Here is a 24692-nt window from a genome sequence, read left to right as displayed (position 1 = left end):
CTCAGACACCCACTCCCTAGGAGCTCTGTAAACTTCGGTCACCCCCCAGCTCGCTCCTTAAGAAAAACAAATACAAACTCCAGCCTTGTGCAGCAAGCAGGGTAAGGTGGAAATAGTGGCTGGGACCGTCTCATAGCAGCTCATAGCAGCTCACGCTGCTCACAAGAGCTGATTTTCAGGAATTTTGCAAGCCAGTCGTTAAACATAGTCATAATTAAGAGGTAAATTATATAAACTTATAATAACCTATATTAAAAACAAAGATACACTACTGGATGTTCGCACGTGGAAGAATGAAGTAGAATTCCCTCTCTCACATCATATACAAAAGTTAACTCAAAATCAATCAAACACCTACATGCAACAGCTAAAAACTACAACTCTTGGAAGAAAACACAGGAGTCAATTTTCACGACCTTTGATCTGAAGTGGAGTCTTAGATATGACACCAAAAGCACAAGTGACTTAAAAAAAACTTTTTAAATCAATTTTTATATAATTTAACATAAGTTTTTTTAATGTAATTTTATACCAACTTAAAAAAATTCTTTTACCACAATTAAACTTTTGGGCACCAAAGGACACTATCAAGAAAATGAAAAGACAGCTCACAGAAGGGGAGAATGTACTTGCAAGTCATACATGTGATCCATGCAAAATACACAAGGAACCCTCACAACTCAGTAACATAAGAACCACCAAGGCAGCTGACAAATGAGCAAAGGACCTGAACACACATTTCTCCAAGAAAGGTTTACAAACAGCCAGAAGCACATGCACGGATGCTACCTACCACCGTTCCCTGGGGAAAAATGTACATCAAAACCCGAATGCGGGGTGCCTCGGTGGCTCAGTTGGTTCAGCAACCAACTCAGGTCAGCTGACTTTTGGGTCAGCTCAGGTCATGATCTCGTGGTTCGTGGGTTCGAGCCCCATGTTGGGTTCTGTGCTGGCAGCTCAGAGCCTGGAGCTGCTTCAGATCCTGTGTGTGTGTGTCTCTCTCTCTCTGTCCCTCCCCTGTTCATGTTCTGTCTCTCTCTGTCTCAAAAATAAAATACACTATAAAAAAATTTTTTTTAAAAAACCCAAATGAGACAGGACTTCACAGCAGCTACACATAGAGAAGTGGAAATGACGAGTGTCGGTGAGGATGCCAGGAAACGGGACACGTGAGCCCCGCTTACAGGAATGCAAGATGGCGAACAACTTGGAGGCTCCTCAGAGTGACACATAGACTGTCGTAGGGCCGGCAAGTGCACTTCTGGGCAGGTAACACCCCCAAAGAACTGAAGAGAGGAGCTCACATAAACACTCACACGTGACTGTGTATAGCAGGGTGATTCCAGACAGCCCCGAGGCAGAAACAGCCCAGATCACTGAGGGGTGAACAGGTGAAGAAAATGCAACACGCCCAGACAAGGGGACCCCTTTCAGCCACGACACAGAATGCAGCACTGACATGCACCACGACACGGACGAGCCAGGAGAACAGCACGCCGAGTGAAGGAAGCCAGACCGGAGAGGCCACATATCGTATGATTCCATCTGTGCGAAAATCCCAGATGAGGCACATTCACAGACGCCGAAAGCAGGCTACAAGGGTCCCCAGGGATGAAGAGACAGAACAAGGGGTGGCCGCCTGGTCGGGTACAGGGCTTCCTTGGCGGCGATGAAAATGTTCTGGCGGTGGAGGTACTTGATACTGCCAAAACGTCCACTTTGAAATAATGAAAATGGTGAGTTTAGTGGTATGTGAATTTTACCTCCATAGAAAAGGTATTAAATACCGAGAGCTCATCACTTGCTAATTATTTTACTACATTTTAGCATTACCGGTGCTCTCGGGGTCATTTATGCTGTGACCGCAGCAGCGTTGTGGAAATGCCAGCTAATGGACGGTGTGGCACTCCACAGCACCGTGTCTTCCCACCTGTCATGGTCACAGCCTGGGACTGGCCATGGTGGGGGTGTCACACCACAGCAATCAGCACACTGTACACCAGACCCTTTTTTAACCCAAAACCAGCATTCTGGTTCTCTGCCCCTCACAGACCTATCTAACGCCACCACGTCACCTGCCTCAAAGCATGTGACAAAATATAATTTTATCGGGAAAGATTTAAAGACAAGAGTCTTTGGAGATCAGAAGGGGGTCCTGGAATCCCTCGGTGCTGATGCCAATAGAAGGCAATGGCTTATCTCAAGGTGCCACAGACTCTCTACTAGCTGCGGAATTTCCAGATACTTCTTCCCCTGGGAACCACAGGACTGAGCGCCAGTCCCTGCTTCCTTGGCTGGCTGGTGAAATCCCTGAGACCCCGACCCCTGAGCGCGGGGAACAGGCCACTCTGACAGAGTCCTAGGGAGGAGCCTCTGAAACACTAGCTGTGAGAAGTCTGGGCGCGGCGTCAGGCATGGGGGGAGTGCTCCACTTACTCGGGTTTCCAAAGATCCGCCTCCATATTTTGAACTATTAACTAGCAAGTCCTCCGCCACCCTCTCTCCTCCCACCCCGTCTCTTCCCATTCAGTCAGCAGGCCCCATTCACTGCTTCTGAGAAGAGATGCTGTCTCATGCTGGGTCCCCCCAAAAAGATGTCGCTGCCAGGATGCTAGCTGGGAGGTAATCCCAGGAAGCACTCACAGGGGAGAGAGAAAAACCGGGTGAAGGAAACTATACAGTGTGTGTCACGGGGCCGCTAGAATGTGACTCCGGAGGGGACCGATGAGAGAGCATGCAGAACACATGACTTGGTGACCCTACAGGGTGAGGAAGCTGTCACACATGGAAGGTCCTCCTGGGAGTAGTGAGATGCTGGCTGCACGGCTGGCCCCGAGCACATGAGAGGCTCTGGGGGCCCCAGAGAGCCAACAGGCCCACTGTGAACGAGAGCTGGCTCCTACTTGTAAGTGCAGGGGGAGATGGGTGCGCTCCTACAGGGTAAGTGCAGGGGGAGATGGGTGGTCAGGGCTCTTGCTGGAGTTGCTGTGGCAGAAACAGTAAAGACATCAGGATTCCAGAGCCTAAGCCCTAAGAAGGAAATCCAGGGGCGCCTGGGTGGCTCCGTCGGTTAGGCGTCCAACTTCGGCTCGGGTCATGATCTCGTAGTTCGTGGGTTCGAGCCCCATGTCGGACTCTGTGCTGACAGCTGGCTAGGAGCCTGGAGCCTGTTTCAGATTCTGTCCCTCCCTCTCTATCTGATGCTCACGCTGTCTCTGTCTCTCCCAGAAATAAATTTTAAAAATTAAAAAAAAAAAAAAAAAGGAGGAAATCCATTTCCCCATCCTCAGTTATGATGGTCCCCAAGTTGGAAAGAGATGGGGAGGAGGAGAAATGGGCAAGGAAGGAGGAGGCCCACCAAAGCTGGCTTCAGGGTGAGCTGGGTGGAGGGGTGACCTGGACCCCATTCCCTAAGCCAATCAGGGAGAGCCCAGGTCGGAGCTAAAGGCACCCACTGTCCAGACAGGCAAGACAGAGGAAGCCTACGGGATTCCCATGCCCCAGAGTGAGTACCCGGAGCCTGAGACAGGCCCTGGAGAGGTGCATCCAGGGGGTCCTGCCTGGGGAGCTGAGGGCTGAGGGGCACCCTGAGCACGCCCCTGAAATCAGCCCACCCTTGTGGGAAAGAGAGGAGCAGCCTCAGTGGGGAGGTGCGGGGCTTCAAAACAGAAACCCCAGGAGAAGAGTGCGACATTTCTGACACCCCTGCCACGATGATCACTCTGCTCTCTCTGCAGCCGGTGCTGTGATCACAGCAAAATCGATGCCTTTTAGGAGCAGCTGATCCCTGCCGGCAAGATGATGAGCCAACTAACACCCTCCTCTGGGGAGATGGTCCTTTTCCCAGGGAAACCAACAAGGGTCAGAACTAATTTTTCTCCCTTGGAATCAAGGTGGTAGCAGGTCACACTATTCCCACTGGACTAATGGGGAAATTGAGGCACAAGATTGGGAAGACCACCTGGTTGGCAAGATTCATGGCCAGGGGCTTGCCTCCTTGCCATCCTAAGGGTCCACCGTGCGGAGCACAGGAACGACCCCTGGCCTCCTCCACTCTGCCATGTGCACGGACCCCCACCTCCTCCGAGGGTCCTCCCAGGCTAGTAATATCAGTGTGCGTGCGCAGCTTTACAGGGAAGTGAACAGAGAGCAGGGAGAAATTTGCAGGGAAGAAGTGACTATTTTCCAAAGTCCCCCTTTTCAGAAACAACCCATAAAGGGACCTGAGCAAAGAAAGAGCATGGAAATGCCAAGAGATTCTAAAAATTCATGTTGGGACCCTGAAAGAGAAGGCCACACAGAAATGTACCCAAATGTTTTAAACACGCTGACTTTTGAGGAAGAGCCCAGGGCTGGGTCTGCTGTTGGAGCTGCAAGTTTCCCAAGCCCCTGTCCGTCAGCGGCCGTGCCGTGCGGGGACCTTAGACCCTTACCTCCTCCCCATCCCTGAGTAACTGGGGTTTGCGGAATACGGTTACTTTATTTTTTTAAGTTTGTCTCCTTTTTAAAAGTTTATGTATTTATTTAAATAATCTCTACACCCAACTCAGCCCCAAGATCAAGAATTACACGAAACACTCTTCTGACTGAGCCAGCCAGGCGCCCCTGGAATGTGGTTACTTTAAAAGGGTGGCCGTGTGTACAACAACGTGAATGTACTCAGTGCCACTAAACTGCAGCTTAAGGACAGTTAAAAGGATAAGTATGTTATGTGTATTTTACAACTTTTATAAAGTAAAAAAAAAAATGGTGTTGGGGGGACTAGATCATTACCCCATAAGCCAAACCCTTACACTCGTACAAAATCCTGCCCATGAATGTCTACAGAGGCTTTAATTATAACTGCTGACGCCTGGAGGCAGCCACTCCGTAGAGACACGCACAAACTGCGCTCCATCCTGAGGATGCAATTATCCGCCGCTAAAAAGAAAGGAGCTATCAAGCCCCGAAGAGACATGGAGGAACCGGAATGACTATCACTAAGTGGAAGAGGCCGGCCTGAGAAGGCTACAACCTGTATGCTCCCACGAGACCTTCTGGAAGGGACCAGACTCTGGGACAGTAACAAGACCATGCAGGGGTCACTGCGAGGGAGAGAGGGGCTGGTGGAGCACAGAGGATGTTTGGGACAGTGAAACTCTTCTGTTTGATGCTGCAGTGGGTGCATGCGTATCATTATACAGGTGTCCAAACCCCCAGAACGGGCAACAGCAAGAGTGAGCCCGATGGGAACAGTGAGCTGCAGCTAGTAACGGATTAATACCGGCTCGTCAGCTCTAACAACACCCGCACTCAGCAAGACGGCAGACAGGCGGAAGCGGAAGGGAGGCCAAGGGCAAGCGCTCTTCTGGGGCCTCTGTACTTTCCCCTCATTCTTCCATAAACCTAAAACTGTTCTAAAGAAGTGAAGTGCAGGGGCGCCTGGGGGGCTCGTTGGTTAAGCATCCAAATCTTGATTTCAACTCAGGTCATGACTTCATGATTCATGAGACTGAGCCCCATGCTGAGCTCTGTGCTGACAGTGTGGAGCCTGCTTAGGATTCTCTCCCGCCCCCCCCCAACACACACACACACACATACACACACACACACCTCTGCCCCATTCACGCTCTCTCTCTCAAAATAAACTTTAAAAAAAGTAAAGTCTATTAATTTTTAAAATTAAAAAAAAATCAGAACACTTTTTAAAAAGACATGTGAAAAGACGTTTACCCTCACCAGCCAAGAAAGGCAAGGCGGGTACCATGGCGCTGTGCTTTGCCTGTCAGAGTAAAACCCATAAATGAGTAAATAAGTTCTTGTCATAACTGGAGGAGGAAAAAAAAAGATCATCTTTTTCTCAGAGCTATTATTAAAATAAATACATAACATCTTTTTAAAAGACTGTTACCTGTGAGGCCCCCATACGACCTTGCACTCTCGAGTGGTGCAGCCCCCCCACTCTGGGGAATGCAACTCCCATTTAAGATCTTGACCTGGGACACCTTCGGCCAGACCCTCCCGAGAGATCGGATCTTCTCCCCTCGGCCCTGTGCCCCCAGTGGAGGAGCCTCGGCGGAGGACCGCAGGTCAGAGCCAGGACGGGTTCCGAGGCAGCACGTCTGCTCGGCTCTCCCTGGGGCCCGGGGTCCGTGGGCTGAAGGAGGACCCCCTCCCAGGCTCGACTTCCCGCTCTGCCACTCCCCCGCTGGGTGGCTTCGGCAAGCTGCTCTAACTTTAGGTTCTCGTTTGTAAAATGAGGAGAAACAAGAAGGATAAAGGAGATTCCACCTACAGGCTCGTATCACAGCGGAAGCGCCCAAGGGGAACAGTCCACTGACAGCTATTGACGTATTTCTCTCTTTTTTCCTTTTCCAAGTTAATCCACTTCACCTCCGTCAGCCTGAGGCATCTATCTGCCTGAGGGGCTGAGAAGTCACAGATCTGTATCAGGCACAGCTGAGCCTCATTTAGTGCCCGCCACGTGCCGCTCAAGCGCTCTCCGTGGGGGGGGGTCCCCCGGTGCACACCGGGCGGCCCTCCGGAAGGCGATGCTGGTATTCCGGGGGAGGGGCCCTCCGGGAGGGAGACTTGCGCCCAAGGGCAAGCTGCTGGGAGACGTGCTCCCTCCTAAATTAGGAAGACAGATGGCGAAACAAGGTAAGCTTCCGCTTCCCGAATGCAAATCAGGATTTCTGGAAAGACCATAATTTCCAGAGCAGATGCTGCTGAGGGTGAAAGTTTTTCACAATTACCTTCTGTCTTTATTGGACGTCTTGGGCCCCGAGGTGAGAGGACTTGCACCTGGAGGTGCGTGGGCCCTAAATCCAAGGACCAGTGTCTGCATAAGAGGGGGGAGGACGCAGAGACAGCCACGTGAAGGACACAGGGCCAGGCAGAGCGCAGCAAGGCTGGGCAGAGGGAGCGGAGCTGTCCTGAGCCGCCACAGGCCCTCCCGCGGGCTGGACACGGTCTGGTCTAGGGATCGCAGAGTGCTGGGAAGGGGACACCGGGTAGAAGAATCGCTCTGTAATGAGCCCCCCCCCACACACAATAGGCCGAGAGGACCACCAGATGCCATCCTGGAGACACTGCGGGGGGGGAGGGGCGGTGAGGACACGAGCTGAGGGGGCCCTAGGGGGACCAGACATTTATTTTCATTTGCTCTGCAGAGCGGTTAGAAAGAGGGCTTGGGAAGCAGGGCTCAAATCTCACCCTGCACCTCTTAGTGCCGTGACCCCAGACGATCTGCACCGCCTCCTTGGGACTCAGTTTCCCCACTGTAACACAGGGAAATAGCGATACCTCCGCCGTAGGGCCACGTGAAAGTTAAGTGGATTGTAAGCAGGCCGGGCCTGAAGCACCGGCTCCACAGAGGCCACAAGCACACGCTAACGTTTCTTCTCGCCTCCTGCCAGCCAGGAGCAGGGCTTTAGGGAGGAGCCAGACAAGTGCAGACAGAGGGAAAGAGCCATTGGCTCTCTGTGTATCCAAGTCAGAGTGACTTGTGTCTCTGAGTCATTACACGTAGTGGCTGCATACTATCAATCATCAGCCCAGTGTCCCCAGCACTGCCCCACACATACTAGATGTTCAATAAGTGACTGGTCAATGAATGAAGTGCGGGTTGAAAAGACTAAAGAAATGGCCTAACTTGGATGAAGAGCAGTATCGGCCCCACGGAGATTCAGGGACCCATCCCATGACTACCCACTCCGGGCCCCCCAAAAAAAGAAGTCAACAGTGGGCAGCGCACAGTGAAAGCAGATGGCGCTCCCAGCTCTGGTCTCCCCACATGGTCCCTCTGAAGAGCAGAGGAGACTCAGGTCCACGCGACTCCAGTCTGAAGAGATGCCTCCTGTAACAAGGGCCAAGCCGTGCTGCCCCAGCCTCTCATCTCTCAGAAACTCCCAAAGGTGTTTCTACAGTGGAGTCACAACACGCAGTGAGGCTGAACAAAATAAAAATAATGATTTCAATCTTTTGACAATGGCCCCTAGAGGTAAACTCCATAAGCAAGTGCCTGTGCACAATGAGCAGCCTCAAAGCCCACTGGGCTTGTGCTCGCTGCTGAGCACGACGCCAGGGCTGGCCGTGCGTTTCCTACATGTGCACTGAACATACACGTCCCCTACTGCACGTGTTGATTAAACATGGAAAAAGGACACGTTTCAACACCAAAGGAAAAACTGACCAAGGTTGAGGTACTGAGAAATAGTTAGCGGGCTGCAAATACTACAATCCTTCACACCCCGCTATCTCCACAGCCTTTGAAAGCTTTGCCGCCCTTTCCATCAACTTCTGGAGATTTTCTATCTACCCCATAACCCTGAGCGACAGGGTGGCATCAGCGACAGTGAGCTGGTTCCGAGCCCAGCACTCAAGAACTCATGCTTCGGCTCTGCCTTAGCCATGGGAACAAGCGCACGCTAGCCGCCTGGTGGACGAGCGGCCATGTGGAGCTGAGAACAAGCCATCCCAGGAGGCCACCTTAGTCGGCCAGTCCCCTGTAACAGAGCCGGCTGCTGCCCACAGGTACATGAGTAAACCCCGCCAAGATGAGACTCACTCGGCTGAGCCCAGCCTAAAATACTGACCCGTAGCATCGTTAGGTAAATAAATGGTCATTATAAGCCACTATGTTTTGGACTGTTCGATAGCAAGAGCTAACTGAATAGTATGCTATCAACTTGGTGCCTTAAAGAATCTGAAGGGTAATTTTGACCAGTGGCGATTTTTGCCTTACCACATCCCTCACAGGCTGTGACCCCCTTTTCCGGGGACACACTGCTGGCAGAGACGACCCCATCAGCCATCGAAAGGGGTCATAATTGATTAGCTCCTCTGGCAATGGCATTGTACTTTGTTTTCTCCAAATACCAAAAGGCCTTGACACACGGTTTCTTCAGCTTTCCTTTGTGAGCCTTTGGCCACCCTCCCAGGCTGACTTAGCATCGACGATGGCCTCTGTGTCTGATCTCTGCCCTCTGTTTTCTCACTCATTTCTTTGAAGGGCCTAGACAGCTCATAAATTAGCATTTTAACCCACAGCAAGATTATCTTCCACTGTTTCTTATGGCAACCCGGCTCAAGTACTCACGTGTTTTGTGACATCCATTTGAGAGCAAAACTGTTTGTTGGAATGCAAACGAGGCGGCCGGGAGAGAGGCCAGCAGACACACAGGACCCTCGCTGGCCAAGAGAGCTGGCAGCGTGGACCACCACCACCACCACCCCCCCCCCAAGAAAACTCTATGTTCTGCCTGACTGGGTCTCATCAGCTGGACATTGTGCCCAAATGATCAGGACATTCGCACTAACAACGCCATAGGTTTACTTAGTAAAATATTTCACACAGAAAGTGGTAAAATCAGTGCCGTTCAGGAAGACACCAGAGTACTCCTATTTAGTTTCCACCCACTGAAAATTCATTTCTTCATCCATTCACAGTTTTATGGAGCGCCTACTCCATGTCAGGTACTATTTTGTGTGTTGGTCTCCCTTACCATACACCCCTCTACAGACAAGTAAGAGGGTTCTTTGAAATAAATTATATAGGGGCGCCTGGGGTGGCTCAGTCGGTTAAGCGTCCAACTTTGGCTCAGGTCATGATCTCACGGTTCATGGGTTTGAGCCCCGCATCGGGCTCTGTGCTGACAGCTCAGAGCCTGGGGCCTGCTGCAGGTTCTGTCTCCCACTCTCCCTGCCCCTCCCCTGCTCATGCTCTGTTTCTCTGTGTCTCAAAAATAAATAAAAACTATTAAAAATTTTTTTAAATTATGTATCAGAAAATGATGAGTGTTATGGAAAAAACAGAGCATAGTAAGAAAGGGGAAGTGTGGGATGAGGGGAGGAGCCAGGCAGGAAGGGAGGGCTGCCTTTTTAAATGGGACGAGCCAGGTGAGCCTCACCTAGGAAGAAGGGATGTGGAAACACAGGAAGTGAGCGATGAAGCGATGGAGTGAGCCACACTGGAAGGTGGGGGGAGGAGTTTTGGGCAGCAGGATCGGCCAGTGCCAAGGTCCTGACGTGGGAACGTGTCTGGCATGCCTGAAGGCACGATATGCTGGGTGAAACGAAATACATTCACAGACACCAACCTGCCCAACTATATTTTGTCATTCTTTCAGGGGAACTCCATTTCCCTGGGCCTTTGTTTCCTCAACTGTGAAAGGGAAAAATATGTAGGTATAAAATCGTAGCTACAGAGGCGCCGTTTTAAGTTAAATGACAGGAGGCCCGTCCTTACTGCTGTCACCATCACTCTCCTCTCCAGCAGATGGAGGAGGGGCAGCTGGACGCTCTCTTGCCTGCCGGGAGAAGGGGATGGCCCCAAAGGGAGGGACCGCTCCCCCGGGCCACCTCCCCTTTTCCACAGATGTGAGGGCAAAGACCACCTTTGCCTGCTCCCACGCACCCCACCGCCAGCTCTCCCCACCGCAGCCTGGCCACACTAGAGGCTGATGGTGACCCCTTGCAGCTCAGAATGCACAGTACAAAAGGGTACAGAACACCACAATTCATGATTGCCTGCAGACTTGAAACAGATTTGTGTTTATAGCATGAAATAACATAATTCGGAATACGGTTCTGGTGATGGTTATTGTTTTATGTAATTATATTAATTAGGCAGGAAAACAGCAAACAGATGCGGTGCTGAATTCAAAGCAGGGTAAGACAGAGAGTCCCGGCTATCGATGGGATTCAGAGGATTACAGGAGTTAACCCCCATTCCACCACCCACTCTGGGAATACAGCACGCGGCTGGGCATCTTGGTACACGTGCACCATGTGCGCTGGACTGCAACGCACAGATCTGTGTTACAGGGGCCTGCGGGCTCTACTCATCAAAGGCATGTAGATAAGGACATGCAAAGATGACCCTCTGGCTGACAGGCGATGGTGCTCCGCAAACCTCTTCTCCATCTTTCCACAGCGCCAGCCTGCACAGAGTTATGCTTCCTAATTAAGCTACAATTCAAGGGTGCCTGGGTGGCTCAGTCAGTTACACATCTCGGCTCAGGTCACGATCTCACAGTTCGTGGGATCGAGTCCTGCACTGGGCTTTGCACTGACAGCATGGAGCCTGCTTGGGATTCTCTGTCTCCCTCTCTCTCTCTCTCTGCCCCTCTCCTGTCCACCCTCTCAAAATAAATAAATAAACTTAAGAAAAAAAGTTTAGGTGCTCTTGGGTGGCTCAGTCGGTCAAGCACCTGACCATGGCTTGTGAGTTCGAGCCCCACATGGGCTCTGTGCTGACAACTTAGAGCCTGGAGGTGCTTCAGATTCTGTGTCTCCCTTTCTCTCTGCCCCTCCCAGCCTCAAAATTAAACACTTAAAAATGTTTAATTAAACTACAACCTACATACAGTACTGTTCACCTTTTTAGCGAATGGCTCTGTGACTTTGGATAAGCAGACACAGCTGTGTAGCCATCCACTAAACTGGGGTACAGAAGAACACCTCGACTTCCCAGGGGCCCCACATCTCTTCTGATCAGCCCCTACACCTCCCCCAGGCCGGCAACCAGACCTAGTTCCACCCCTACTGCACTGCCTTTCACAGATGTCACGTAAATGGACTTACAGACTATGTAACTTTTCTAATCTTCCATGATGCCCGAGCTCCATCCGTGTTGCTGCGTGTTGCGTTAGTTCACCCTTGTTACTGCCGAGTAGTACTCCAGTATGTGGACGGGGCGTAATTTAGTTTCTTCCCCTGCTTGCCAGGTGGTATCTGAGGAGGCCTAGGGGACAGTCAGGACACTCACCACTGCCTGACAGCAACAAGGCCACCCTGGCCCCCGGAGCAGTGGAAGGCACATGGGGAGCAGTAACATGGCATCCTAGCCCTCCCGGGCATTCCTATCTCCCGGGGAGTTATCAGTGATGGGCTGGTGGGGAGCCCATCTATCCCCTCACCAAGGAGCGACGAGAAGCTCTCCTCTGGGGGTTGAGACTGAGCAAGCAGCTGGGACCTCGGCCCACCCACTCCCCCTGCTGAGCAGTACCAAAGAGAGCCAGCTAAAACAGAAGGCCGAACCAATCCAGGCTCTCATAACACAGCACCCAAAATGTCCAAGTTTCAATCTTAACTCGTTTGTCATATCAAGAAATAGGATTTCAAACCAACGGAAATCAGAAAATCCATAGACACCAACACCAGGGTGCAAGAAGTGCTGGAATGATCTGACAAAGACCGTAGAGCAGCCATCGTAAAAATGTTTCAATGAACACTTAGGAATATGCTTAAAACAAATTTTAAGGAGTAGAAAGTTTCAGGAAAAAAAACAACCAAGTGGAAATTTTAGGACTGAAAAATGCTATAACAATTTTGTTTTAACGCTGTGGATGGTGGTGTTAAAGTTCAATACTACCCAAAGCAAGGCCACATTCAATGCAATCCCTATCAAAACAACACCAAGGGCACGGCACCTGCCTGCCTCAGCTTGCTAAGCGTCCTACTTTGGCTCAGGGCATAATCTCATTGTTCATGGGTTCAAGGCCCACACTGGGCTCCACACTGACAGTGCAGCACTTGCTTGGGATTCTCTCTCTCTCTCTCTCTCTCTCCCTCTCTCCCCCCACCCCTCCCCTACTTGTGCTCTTTCTCAAAATAAAATTAATGTTAAAAAAATAGTAACACCAGCATTTTTCACAGAGCTAGAACAAGCAACCCTAAAATTTGTATGGAACCAGAAAAGATCCCAAATAGCAAAAGTAATGTTGAAAAAGAAAACCAAAGCTGGAGGCATCACAATTCTAGACTATAAATTGTTATTACAAAGCCATAACCATCAATATGGTATTGGCACAAAAACAGACACATAGCTCAATAGAATAGAATAGAGAACCCGGAAATGGACCCACAAATACATGGCCAACTAATCTTCAACAAAGCAGTTAAAAGTATCCAATGGAAAAAAGACAGTCTCTTCAGCAAATGGTGCTGGGAGAACTGGACAGCGACATGCAGAAGAATGCAACTGGACCACTTTCTTACACAAAAATAAACTCAAAATGGATGAAAGACCTAAGTGTGAGACAGGAAACCATCAAAATCCTACAGGAGACAACAGGCAGTAAGCTCTTTGACCTTAGCCGCAGCAATTTCTTACCTGACATGTCTCTAGAAGCAAGGGAAATAAAAGTGAAAATGAACTATTGGGACCCCATCAAGATAAAAAGCTTCTGCACAGAAAAGGAAACAATCAACAAAACTAAAAGGCAACCAACGGAATAGGAGAAGATATCTGCAAATGGCATGTATCAGATAAAGGGTAAGCATCCAAAATTTATAAATTTTGGCACCCACCAAACTGAACACCCGAAATTAAATAAACCAGGGAAGAAATGGGCAGAAGACATAGACACTTTTCCAAAGAAGACATGCAGATGGCTACCAGACACATGAAAAAAGGCTGAACATCACTCATCATCAGGGAAATACAAATCAAAACCACAGTAAGATTCCACCTCACACCTGTCAGAATGGCTAAACTTAGCAACTCAGGAACAGATATTGGTGAGGATGTGGAGAAAGGGGAACTCTTTTGCACTGTCAGTGGGAATGCACACTGGTGCAGCCACTCTGGAAAACAGTATGGAGGTTCCTCAAAAATTTTAAGTAGAACTACCCTACAACTCAGTAATGGCACTACTAGAGATTTATCCAGAGGATACAAAAATGCTGATTCAAAGGGGCACATGCACCCCAATGTTTACAGCAGCGCTATCAATAATAGCCAAATTATGGAAAGAACCCAAATGTCGATCTACTAATGAATCAATAAAGATGATGTGTGTGTGACACACACACACACACACACACACACACACACACACAATGGAATACTGCCTGGAGATGAAAAGGAATGAAATCTTGTCATTTCCGACAACGCAGATGAAACTAGAGAGTATTATGCTAAGCGAAATAAACAAGATATATGATTTCACTCATATGTGCAATCTGTGAAATACAACAGATGAACACAGGGGAAGGGAAGGAAAAATAAGACAAAAACAGAGAGCCCGGCAAACCATAAGAGACTCTTAAATACAGAGAACAAACAGAGTTGCTGGAGGAGAGGTGGGGGGGGGGGAGGATGGGTTAACTGGGTGACGGGCATCAAGGAGGGCACTTCTGGGGATGGGCGCTGGGTGTCACATGTAAGCGATGAGTCACTGGGTGCTACTCCTGAAGCCAAGACCACACTGTATGTTAACTAACTTGAATTTAAAATAAATAATAAAGGATCTCTCGGCTAGCAAGCGCCCCAGAAGCAGCCCCATCTCGGGGTCATGATGGGCAGCAAGATGATATCTGGCAGCAGGGTCGTTCAGGCAGTCAAGCCACATACTCCAGTAATAAGGTTCCCTGACAGAAGAGACAATCCTAAACCCAATGTATCAGAGGTTTTGGGATGAGCAGGAGTTCTGTCTCCCTCTTCTTCAATCTCATAGCATTCGGAGGGATGTAAATCACCAGATTTGCTGATACATCAGGGTCCACCAGGCACTGCAGAAATAATACGAACATTACCTCAGAAGTACAGAAGGAAGCTAGGTCTCAAGAAGAAACTGAACTTAACTAACGCAGAGGTCTGCAATAATCACTGACAACGGGCTGCTGTCTGTCATCAGACAAAAGAATAGTCTTTGCAACAAAGGACTTCTAAAATGGCACATGAGAAATTATACATTAAACAACTTGAATAAATATTCTGTAAAAAAAAAAGGAAATAGAAACTTTAGATGGACACTTGTATCTCTTAATATATGCAATATGGTCACCTTCTCCACAGGCTTACCTAATTGTTTATATACTTATTAAAGTATACATTTTTTATTTTAAATAAAATAAATAAAACTCTGTGGATGGTCTCAACAGCAGAATGGAAGGGACACAAAAAGAATCTGTGAATTTGAAGATAAAATAATAGAAATTCCCAGTCTACTACAGAGAAAACACGGGCTGAAAAAAATGAACTGAGCCTCAGGAACCTGTGGGACTAACAAAAAAAAATAACATTCATGTCATCAGAGTCCTGGTAGGAGGCTGGGCTCAAACAGTACTTAAATAATGGATGAAAACTTCAATTTGGCAAAAAAACCTAAACACCTACATATTTGGGAAACCAGTGAATCCCAAACAGGACACAACCAAAGAAATGCTAACCAAAATACATCAGAGTCCAACTTCTGAACTCTAAAGACAAAAAACATCTTGAAAGCGATGAGAAAAAAGTGACACCTTAGGGGGAAAACCATTCTAATGACAGCAAATTTCTCATCAGAAACTTGGAGGCCAGAAGGAAATGGTACACTGTGAAAGGGCTGAAATGAAAGATTGTCAACACAGATTCTATCTCCAGAAAGAAAATAAAATCCTTCTCCAATGAAGGAAAAATCAAGACATCCTCAAGTTAAAGGAAACGAAGATAATGTCACCACAGGTGCATCCTGAAGGAATATGGCTAAAGGACGTTCCGTAAACAGAATGGAAGTAATAAAAGAAGGAAACCTGGAGCATCAAGAAGGAAAAAGCTTAATGGAAAGAGTAAAAATACAGGTAAATATAGTAGTTCATTTAGAACTTTTAAATGATGTTTGATGGTTGAAACAAAAGTAATATTGTCTGATACAGTTCTAGATGGATGGAGAATCTTTATGATAACCGTAAGTGGGGGAGGGGAGGAAGGTTACACAGTGACACTCGCAGACTGTGATGAACTGCAGGCCTATTCCGTAATACAGAGACCACCCATAAAATCAATCTGGGGCTATCCAACGGAGTCTGCCTGAACCACGGGCCACACCTGTGATCCCCCTGCAATCTGTACAGGCTCAGATGGGAAACGATGTGTCGGCAGCCTTCTTGACAGAAACTGGGGCCCCGACAGTAAGAGCACAGCCCATCTGAGGCTGGGGGTTCATGGTGGCTGCTCCCTCAGTAAGCCCTACTTCCTCCCACGCAGCCCATGAGCTCTGGAGACCTCTGTCTACACTGGTTCCGAGCTCCCAGTGCACACCGACATCTCCTGCTACCCATTGCCTGCTTCCTGCCTGCACTCCAGGGTATGACTACCCTGGACAAGCTGCAGTCTGGTGAAACCAACCAACTTCTCTGCCGTTCGATGGCAAAACCATAGCTTCTCCAATGAGAAGCCCCTCCAAGTATGCCTTTTCTTGGGCACGCTCTCTCAATCGCAGGGTGCCGCACAGAACTTCCTTATACCTTCAAGTTGTCTGTTTACTACAGTTAATCACTCTCATGTTAAACTTCCATAGTGCAACCTACCAGGTTTTCTACCTCCTGATTAGATACAGACTACTACAGACTTCTAGGAGTGGTCCCGGGAGAGAGACCCCTAAAGATGGGATCTAGGGATGGATCTGGTTGTGCTGCTAGACTTGAGTGTGATGCTGAGCTCCTTGCCAATGAGCAATGTGCGGCTTGTAACCCATGACATGCAGCAGCAGCACAATTAATCAAGCTATCATCTGTGGTTGATTGTGATGAAGTGCCTCTGGAGCACGTGCCCTGGGAGCTCAAGTGGCTTCCGCTCTTGCCGTGTGGCAGTAATGATGACTACAAGGGTTGTGGTGTGGGATGAATGTTTCCGAGTGCCCTTGAGTGCTTACAGGGAGAAAATGACAAACTCGGGTCTGTTAACTCCCACCTCGAGTCACGGTCTGAGAATCAGGCAGCTTCCATGACAGCCCTGAGAAAATCTCTTATTTCTTGTAGCCACCGGGGCTGACATTGCTGAAAACCAATCACAAAAGGTGATGGTGTGAGTTGCTGAATCAAAACGGCAGTTGAAATCAGTCTTGCCAAGTTTCTCCCATGAAAATCAGGGCACTAATGGCGGGGGTGGGGGTAGAATGAGATCCTGAAACACAGAGTAAGGACATCAAGAAACTGACAATGTTGACATCCAGGTCATTCTGAGCCTCAAGAAACTGTCAATGTTGACATCCAGGTCATTCTGAGCCTCTCTTACCAGTAGCAACAGATATCCCTCCAGCAACCAAGAAGACCCATCTCTATCGGCTTAAAAACCCTGTGATACCCTCACTTGGGGCAGAAGCCTTAAAGGGGTTCCTCCTCCTTCTCCAAACCCACCCCAACTACCCCCTGTTGCGAGTAGACCCCCTAACTAGGACCAAGTCTCTCAGCATGACTCGGGCGACAGGTATACACTATAACCCCGGAAGAGCGAGCTTTTCCACCACAAGAGATGGAGGCCCTTGCTAACACATGTTGGCAGAAACGTGGGGAATGTATATGCGGGAGTGGATTCCAAGGCCATTGAGAAATACATTAGTGAGGGGCCACCTGTATCCCTGAAAACCTCTGTGGGCGCTCTTTTTTCTGGCCAAGTATGGCTGGAGGGGATGCCACCCCTGAAATAGGCTCCCTGATTTCACCATGATGTTTGAATCCTGGTATGGCAGAGGCTAAGCGGCAGTGCTTAACTGTCAAAGGAAAAGTGGGGGTGTCAACCACGCAGCAGCAGGGACCTGCTGGCAACCAGAATACTCTGGATCGCAAAGACCGTAGCAGGAGCCGAGTGATCATGGTGTCCTGGGGAGTATACAGGGCCATCAGCCTGCTAGGACACTGCGTGACCCACACAGCGAGGAACACACTGGGTGTGGTGCAAACAACCCGGACTCGAATCACCAAATAGAGAATCACAGCCCTTCATCCAGTTTTCAGACCCAATTCAGTTCACAGACCAGAGGCCCCTGAACGACAGGGCACTGGGTCCTCAGAAAGAGGACCCCACACTATGGCCACCCAGACACACTATGTTCCTCCTAGCCTTCCCCAGAGGGACGCCTGCACGCTCTAGAGTGGCTGTAGTTTGAGGAAAAAGTAAATACTTGAAATTTTCAGGGACTACTAGATTCACCAAAGGTGAAGGACCCAGAGCTGGCTGAGGTCCTGCCCTGAGGGCAAGGGAACTCAGAACCCGGCAGCTGAAGAAAGCCACAGATGGGGACTACAAGGTCATGGCCAAATGCAGAAATGAGGACTGGGATAGCTTTGAGTGTGATCTCTCTGCATGCTACGTGGGTGAGTTTGTTTACATATACAAATCCCTCTCTACTTCTTTCTCCCTCCTTTAGATTTTACACATGAGTTATTGAAGGTTAACTTTACAACTTAGGCTTAGAGAATATTCAGGAAGACCTTGACTAAATTTGAGGAGTAATTACTATAGCCCATGACAGATTCAATGACTGGATGTTCTCATTTGAAAAAGAGTTAAAATTTCTTCACTTGTAAGAAGGAAAGATGTATCTCGTGAGGCAGAAATATAGTGCCGTTTCATTGTTTTAAGGGAGTCCCAATATGCATCTGGAAGCTGAATGGCCACAGGGACAGACCATGTCAGTTATTAATTGATGGCCTCTCAGCTCTCAATGCACCATGACATACGCCGTGTGATAAACAACGCGATTCCTTTAAGTGTTTAAAGTGGGCACGATGTTAAGGGAGACTCCAGGAAGGAGAGGCTGCTGGTGGTTTTCAGCGAGGACCAAGGACAAGGTCAGTGGTGTGGGTGTGAGGACGTTGCTGGAGCCTACCCCCTGCCAAAGTCCCCAGATGCTACTCCTTCTGCAACCCTGCAGGCTGGGCCCAGTGTAGGCTCTGCGGCCCCACACACAGAAACCCAGGCTCCTTCTCAGCCTGCCTGCAGCCTGCCGACGGCTAGAAGGCCACACGGCTGGAGAGCCCCTGCTGCATCCTGCGCCCGGCCCGCCTGTGGCTGGGGCATCCACGGAGGACCATGCCACCTCCCACCCATGCGGACCATTAGCTCCAAAGGCCTCTGCTCCCGTTGGTGCCCAGATTCCCAGCGTACACTCATGTCTACTGTTGTCCACCACCCGTGTGCTGCCTGCACTCTGGAAAGTGGACTACTGTTCAGCCAGCAGCTCCAGGCAAGCTCTACCCCGGCTATGCCAGCCAGCTTCGCCGCTGTTTGAGAGCCAAGCTACAGCTTCTCCAGTGAGGCAGGAACCTCTTCCAAGTTTGTCCTTCCTCTCAATCCTAAAGTACCCCATAAAGTTCCCTTACATCTCACAGCCACCCTCTACAGTTATTATTGTTCGTCCTCACCTTCTCCTGTTTAACCTACGGTGTAATTTCCACTTCCTGATGGGACCCAGAATGCTCCTCCCGGAGAGGTCATCTCCCAGGCCATAACACAAAGCTTAGCAAATTTAAAGAACTGAAATCATACAGACTGTGTTCTCTGCCCAGAATAAAATCAAACTGAAAATCAAGAACAGAAAGGTAACAGGAAAATCTCCAAACGCTTGGAGCAAATCAGCATACCACAAAGTAACCCACATGGTCAAAGAGGAAGTGTCAAGGGTAACATCGACAACAACAAACACCAAATGAATGGCAATGAAAATACGCCATCTCAGAATGTGTGGGACGCAGCTAATGCAGTGCTGAGGGGGAAATGCAGCACGCTAAAGGCTTATGTTAGAAAGAGAGAGCCACAGTGCAATAATCTAACCTCCTACTTCAAAATGCTAGCGAAAGAAAAGCATAATAAACCCAAAGAAGGCAGAAGGAAGGAAATAATAAGGACAATTGAAGAAATCAATAAAGCTGGAACAGAAAAATAATAAAGGGAATGAACGGAAAAGCTTGTTCTTTCAGAATAAAATCAGTAAGACTGATCTTCAGAATCTCTACAAAGACTGAGAAAGGAAAAATAAGAGAAGACACAAATTGCCAGCATCAGGAGAGAAGCAGGGCTATTACTACAGACCCGATGGACACAAGGGGAATCTGTGAATAAATGTGATACTCATATGAATATGATAACCTAGATAAAAGGGACAAATTCCTCAAAAAGCACGAACTACCACAATTCACCCAATGTGAAATAGATCATTTGCATGCTCTCTTACTATAAAGCAAACTGTAATTTTAAAACGCCAAGAAAAGAAGTCTCCAGGCCCTGATGGTTTCACTGAAGAATTCCACATGTTTTAAGAAAGAATTAACACCAATTCTGTACAACTTCTTCGAGAAAACAGAAAAGGGGGAAACACCTCCTAATTAATTTCATGAATCTAGGCATTCTCCTGACACCAAAACCAAAGATGTGTGTACAAAAAAGAAAACTATGGAGCAATATTCCTCACAAATGCCGATGTAGAACCCTTTGCAAAAATAGTAGCGAACAGATTTACGACGTGAAAAGAATCATATACCATGGCCAAGGGTCGTCCAGGGATGGATCAATGTCACCTACCACATTCACAGGACAAAAGAGAAAAATCACATGATTATATCAACTGCTGCAGAAAAAGCTTTCCCCAAAAGTCAAAACCTACTTGTGATCAAATCTCTCAGAAAGCAGAAATAGAGGGAAAGTTTCTCAATGAAGAGCATCTACAAAACATCTACAGCTGATATTACACTTAATGGTAAAAAAAAAAACGAAACACTTCCTCCTTAAAATCGGGAATAAGAGAAAGATGTCTCCCTTATCACTCTTATTCAACACAGTACTGCAAGTTCCAGACAGTGTGATAATGCAAGAAAGGAAATAAAAGACATGTGGATAGGAAAAGAAGAATACAACTGTCCTTTCTGCAGATGACATGACTGTCTACACAGAGAACCCCAAGAAATTCCTAGAACTAATAACAGTGAAAGTCTTACAAATCATTTATCAACACCCAAAGAAAAATAAAATGCTTATTAGGTATTAATCTAGTGAAGGTTGTACAGGCCCTATATGCTGAAAAGCACAAAACACAGATGGAAGAACTCAAAGAAAGTGTAAATGTAAAGTGACACTGTGTCCATGGACTGGAAAAATGACCTTAGTAAAGATGTCCATTCTCTCCAGACTACTACACAGGTTTAACTCAGTTCCTATCAAAATCCCGGTAAGATTTCTTGTGGGGGTAGATGAGATTACTCTAAAAGGTAAAGGAACTGGAATAACTCCATTCGGGAAAAGGATAGTAAGATGGAAAGAATCAAATCAGTCTACCTGATCAGAAACCCTATTACACGGCACAGTAATCAAGACCGTGTTGTGTTAGCGGAAGAACAGACACACGGATCAACAGCACAGAATTTTCCTTAAAAAAGAAAACAGAAATAGACCCACAGAAATATGCCCAACTGATATTGAACAAAGGTTCAAAGGCAATTTAGTGAGGAGTGTGTAACCTTTTCAACAAATGATACTGCAGCAACTGACATCCAAAGGGCACAAAAAAATAAAGGTCAACCTAAACCTCGTACCTTACTTTGACAAATATTAACTCAAAGCGGGAAACAGACTTGAATGGAAAATGTAAAACCATAAAGCTCTAGGAAAAAGCATGGGAGAAAATCTTCAGGATCACGGGCACAGGAAAGTGTTTACAGACCCAGCACCAAGCGCGTGGGCCGTAGAAGGGAAACTGATCAACTGGCCTCATCAGAATGAAAAGTATTTGCTCTGTGACAGTCTCTCCTTATAAGATGCTGAAAACAGTTCCTACAGACCCACAAGCTCATGAGAAAACACTCAACATTATGAGCCTTAGCCACCAGAGAAATGCAAATTAAAACCACAGTGAGGAACCAGTGCTCACGTATCAGAATGGCCAGAAGGGGTGACAACATCCAGCGCTGGCGAGGATGTGGAAATTCGGGGATACGTTGGCCATGTGAACAAGGATAGCACAGCCATCCTGGAAAAGAGCTTGGCAGTTTCAAAACCAAAAATCAAAAACAAAAATTAAACATGCAACCACCATTCAATCCCCACTCCTGGGCATTTGTCCTGGAGAAATGAAAAGTTATGTCCACACAAAAGCCCGTACACGAGTGTTCACAGCAGCTTTCTTTGTAAGAGCAAACACCTGGAATCAGACTAGATGTCCTTCAAAAGATGACTATTCAAACCCGTTGCAGTGCATCCGTAGCATAGACTACTATGAGCAGTAAGAGGGGACGAACTAGGAACACACAGAAAGAACAATTGGAATGACTCTTCAGAGAATCACGCTGAGCGAAAAAGGGCATTCCCTGGGGGCGACACACCGTGCGATTCCATTCACTTTTTTTAAATACAATTTATTGTCAAGTTGGCTTACATACAACACCCTCACGTAACACCCTTGAACTGACAAATCGTACAACTGGAGTATAGGCTGGTGGTTACTGGGAGTTAAGGGGAGGAGGGCGGGAGAAAAGGAGCATGACCATGAGGGGCACCTGGCATTTACAGGATGTCACTGCCGGGCGAAAGTGGATGAAAGGTACGTGGGATCATTCCTTACAACCACCTGCGAGTCTACAATGATCTCAAAAGACTAATTTACTAAAATAATAAAGAGTACATAAATAAATAAAAAGAGAACTGAAACAGGAACCACCTCTGCGGTGTGTGAGTCGATGTATTTCATGCGGTACCTGTAGTTTCCCTAAAACTGCGCCCCTAGCTGGGAGCATCACGGGGCTCCCCTGAGAGAAACAGATGCCACACACATTATTTCCTTGACGTGGCCTTCTCCATACTGGCCTCCCTCCCCGCAGGCCTTTCTGTTCAAAGGACACGGCACCTCGCTACCAGAGATGGAAGAGCTCAGCGGTGGCTCTGACACAAGGTGGCCCTCCTGACACCGCGGTTAAAGCAAAGCCCCTCACTCGGCTGCAAGCCGGAGCGGAGAAGAGGCTTCCTCCGGATGCCCCAAACGGAAATCCCCGGGTGCGGCCATGCAAGGACAGCTCGCGTGGCTACAGCACCACATCCAGCAGGCGGCGTGGACGCCGGCACGCCCAGAGTCCAGGCGTGTCTTCGAGGCAGCCACTACCGACCAAACCCGTGACTTTGCATCAGCCACCCAGCCTCTCCAAGCCGAGCGTTCCTGATCTAAGAAGTGGGGCTCATGTCTGCTGTTTGAGAAAATCGGACAGCGCGGTAGATGTGATCGGTGTGTGCGTGGCAGGTACTCCGCACGTTAGGTTTTCCCCCTTAATCAAACAGACATCGCATCCCCTTCCACAAGCTTGGTTCTCTGTACCCACGTGTATGCCCTATACCAGGAGAAAGGTCCCTGCCTGGTGCCTGTTGGGCTCCTGGGGTGGCCACCAGGCAGTGATCATGTGGGCTCTTCTGGGTGACCCTGCTCACATGGACTCCCCCCTCCAGGACCGCACCCCTCCCCGGACCTCCCAGCAGAAGTACAATGGAGGAAACAACGTCTTCACCCCTTGGCTCCTCAGCATCTGCCCCCCAGCCCCCAAAATCGCTGTAGAACCGCACACTCGCTCTAATTAACCCCAGCCTTGCAACCCTAAATGCCTGCTCAGATCTCTGGGGCAGAAGAATTAGGCACATGATTTTAAACCGGCCCTGACGTTTACTCTGCTTTTCCCAGCCAGCCGACGCTATCGTTCTTCTAGCCTGCATCCTGTCCCTTGCTGCACTCCGGCTGATAACATCTCTGGTTTCATTCTTACAGAAAGATTTGCTACGGGAACAGAGAAGCACGCTACCTCTCAGAACATGGTTCCAGGCCTTATCTGACAGACCCTCCCACTCCCGGCTATTTTGGACACTGGGAAGCCAAGTATGTGTCCAAATATGTGGTCCAGGGTCCATGGGCCCTTGTAAATCTCATTGAAAAATGCTGCCCTTGGGTGATCGGCAGGCTCGCTATGAATAAGATCTGTATCAAATAAATACCTTAATATTTATAGTCTCCTGTATGCTCAGTCTTTCAAACTCTTGGGATCACTTAACAACTAATATTTCTAACCCATTCACACCTTCATTTTAATTAGGTCTAGCAATGGGAAAAAACTGCTTACAAAGCCACGAATTTCCTTATAGATTTAGTCTGGGTTTGTTTGTTTGTTTGTTTGTTTAGTCGAACAGGGACTGTGGCCCTGGTTTCTGACAGCCACTATGAACTGCAGTAAATATTTTGACAAATGGCAACAGCGCTGTTAGGCACACAAGAGAATTACTGAAGCGGGTCAGACCCAGTTTTATGTAGTATTTCTTCTTAACCGTGGGCTTGAAGATAAATACATCATGAAGAACACAGGGTAAAAAAAAAAAAATGGCTTTTTTTTTTAGCTGCCATCTTGTTTATGCTCATCCCAGGGGCAGGTCACATACCTTTACAAAGAGTGATGATCTTCAGACAGTGAGGCTCCGACTCAAACACAAGTGACCTGGCCAGAAACTGAGAAGACATCCGTGGCTCCAGAAAAGACGCATGGGCCGGCCACCCCGAGGAGAGAGGGGCTCACGCACACTCCTCCCACTGCGGGTAGGCAGTTGGCGACTCTCTGCTGAGAAGGTGTCTGAGACATCTTGCACCAGTCCCCACTCTGCAGGCAGCATCTCCAAGGACCGAGAGATGCTCCCTGCATCCTAGAAAACAAAGCATGAGAGGATGGCTCCCCCATTGCTTGGCCTTTGAGTCAACTCTGTGTTTAACTGAGAAAAAGCACCATTCTGAGCAGCATGGAGGAGCCTCAAGCAGAGATGAAACCTGGGCTGGCTCCAAAATAGGAAGTACATTATTTTCTATACGTTACTTAATGTCACCGTAGCAGCCCTTAGAAAACAGGAAGAGACAGACAGAGATGGGAAAACACAGCCTCAGCTCACATCTAGAAACTGTGACTATTGATCTAACAACCCATAAACAGAGACT

General features: G+C 48.3%; 1 protein-coding gene across 2 annotated transcripts in view; it reads right to left on the bottom strand.

Annotated features, from left to right (window-relative positions):
* Positions 1–24480, bottom strand: part of ZNF831 (zinc finger protein 831) — a 92978-nt gene extending 68498 nt beyond the window's left edge. For both annotated transcript variants that reach the window (XR_013333213.1, XM_077756292.1), the window contains exon 1: positions 24149–24480. The gene's annotated coding sequence lies outside the window, so the exon portion shown is untranslated. The remainder of the gene's footprint in view (positions 1–24148) is intronic.
* Positions 24481–24692: the final 212 nt, after the last annotated feature.

Source organism: Crocuta crocuta, unplaced genomic scaffold (assembly GCF_008692635.1).
Source record: "Crocuta crocuta isolate KB4526 unplaced genomic scaffold, BGI_CrCroc_1.0 scaffold123, whole genome shotgun sequence".
In the NCBI taxonomy this organism is placed as follows: Eukaryota; Metazoa; Chordata; class Mammalia; order Carnivora; family Hyaenidae; genus Crocuta; species Crocuta crocuta.
This window is presented reverse-complemented; position numbering and strand designations above follow the sequence as displayed.